The 2526-nt window shown below is 35.2% G+C and overlaps 1 protein-coding gene across 1 annotated transcript in view; it reads right to left on the bottom strand.

Moving 5' to 3' along the window:
- Nucleotides 1-2526, bottom strand: part of Anapc1 (anaphase promoting complex subunit 1) — a 104221-nt gene that overhangs the window by 37392 nt on the left and 64303 nt on the right. The gene's annotated exons all lie outside the window — the stretch shown is intronic.

The following is a 2526-nucleotide window of genomic DNA, read 5'->3' as shown; positions in this document are numbered from 1 at the left end:
TATAATGCATATATTTTTTATTTATTGGATAGGTGCTACAATAAACAGTTAATCTGTATTATAATATTATGTAACTTACGACAAAGTTTCCAAATTCAGGTCCTCTGAGCAAGGCAATTCAATTTCACTCAGAGAGATACTATTTTCTCTTATAATCTGTCAAGACAGGAAGCAGTAATACTTGAACATCACTGTTTTAGTTACAAACATAATACTCTGAAGAACAGATTACTATTAAAAAAAAAAAGAATAGCTTACTATTTGTCATGTTATACAAATATAATGAGCTTTATTAAATCATTTCATTCAAAGGCCTATATTTCAATCAGAATGATCAAATTTCAAATTTAAAATGAGGTTTAAAAAAAAACTAAGGCTCAACAAGTATATTCTGAATCAATATAATGTAACATTTCACATGATATTTCACTGAAATACCACACTGAATTCAGTATTCAAAATTCTGTAGAAATGGGGAAGGACAGGAGAAAAGGAAAAAGGCAGTTGGAGAAAACGCTCATCAGAGACACGCATTTCTTCATTTGATGTCTGTGGCACTAAAGGTCCCCCGACCTACAGAGGAGCAGTCAGTCCTTCAGCTAACTACCTGAGTGAGCTAAGCTAAGCTGTCCATGTTTTCATAAGTAGTGTTTAGAAACACCTCCCCTTTAGTATAGGTAGTGAACACCTATGAGAAACTACACAATATCCAGCTTTAACAACCAAAAACAGATTTGATCCTTTTAAAAAAATACAAATACAATGGCTGGGAATATAGCTCAGCAACACAGTGCCTGCCTGGCAAGCATGAGGTCCTGAGTTCAATTCCCACTGCCAAAAAAAAGAAGGTAATATATTTTCTAAACATATGAAACACAAGTACATGAGAAAAACACTGCAGACTTATCTTTAGGAGACTGCACAGGAGAGAAAGCAATATTCACAAGTCACTAGTTACAGTCTTTTATGTACTGAATATCATCAAATGGAAAATTTCAAACAGCTTTTCTGTTTGAAAAAGGAGACAGTTCAGTTGGCTTTGGAATGCAAATTGATCGCTTTTCTATCTTCCTTTTAATTCTGACTGTTACTCAGAAAATGAGTGACATTCTAAAGAACTCATAGGAGTCCAAAGTAAGTGATTTATACTGAAGCGGACAACCTGTTGTTAACATTCACGTATACTAAAGTGTCTGCCGATGACATCGTACAGGAGTGTGACAGTTCTGCTTTGACAACAGGCTTTTTTCTATGTTTTCAGTCTTCAAAAGAATATGTAACCTGGAGCTTGAAATCCCAGGAGTCACCTATGAGCTCTGCGGTCACAACTATGCTTCCTGACTGTCCTATCCTTCATCTATAAATAAGAATAAAAGAGCTTATCTTCTAGGTTTCTATAAGAATTAGATGACTGAAATCTCTTAAAATTAACACCTGGCACTAAGTAAGCTCTCTGTATTACAATAAGTATTGTTAACCTGTACCATCCCTGGTCATAACACCATACTTGATCATAAACTAAGAAAAACATCACTAAAGATTTAAGTTGTAAATGGGGGAAACTCCCTCTTGAATCTGGTCTTTTGTGATTTCTTTTTTAAAACACTGAAAGATAAGGAAAGACCAAAGACAGATATAATCACTTAAGAGCAGGCTGAAGAGCACAGGAAATAAGCACGGAAAGATCACCTAACTCCTGTCTTGTACAGGGCCCAGTGTACAATCCCAAGTGTGTGTGTGTGTGTGTGTGTGTGTGTGTGTGTACACACATGTAGTTTTATTGTAACAAAGAAACTTGTACACTTTGAATATTTAAAACTGCATATCATCTTTTCCTTTCCAGTGAAAATAAGCAAACAAAAAATTTTAAAATAAACCAACAAAATTATAATAGAGAACATCAATTCCGAACAAGACCCTATAGGTTCTGCTGATTCTCCCACTGAGTGGCAGGGCTCATTTATTTTATTTTTTTTCCATAATTTTATTGATAAACAAATAGCAATGAGACAGTTTCAAATCAAATCAGTAGGACAGTTTCAGTAATTAACACACTACATACATTCTTCTTAGTGGTTAATTGCTGTACAAGATGTGGACTTGATATCCTATTTACAAACACCATTAGAACAAATCGCTCTATTCATTAAGAGAATGTAACTATGTATTTATCCTAAACACTTTGAATACACAGATACAAAATGGACATTCATCTGTATCCCCTTTTTTTGTTAAGTTCCGTTATTTGAATATTCTAGGTGTGTTAACTCAGCAAAATATTTTAAAAGAGTCCAGCAGCCCATAATAGCATTGGGCCTTTGGCTTAACTGGCAATGTCAGAAACTGTTGACCTGAGTCCCCCACAGCTCAACATAACACCATGGCTTTACTACCTATATTTCATCTTCATACTTTTCTACTGGATGGTTAAGACCAAGGTAAAGCAGGACCTGTGCAACAAGAGTTGTAGCTTTTGGGTCTGAGACGGTCAGTGAAATCCCCTCAGGATTTGTCCTGAGATCCTGT

The sequence above is a fragment of the Octodon degus genome, unplaced genomic scaffold, assembly GCF_000260255.1.
Source record: "Octodon degus isolate 3935 unplaced genomic scaffold, OctDeg1.0 scaffold00052, whole genome shotgun sequence".
Taxonomy (NCBI): Eukaryota; Metazoa; Chordata; class Mammalia; order Rodentia; family Octodontidae; genus Octodon; species Octodon degus.
The sequence above is the reverse complement of the archived record's forward strand: the minus strand, read 5'-3'. Positions and strand labels throughout refer to the sequence as shown.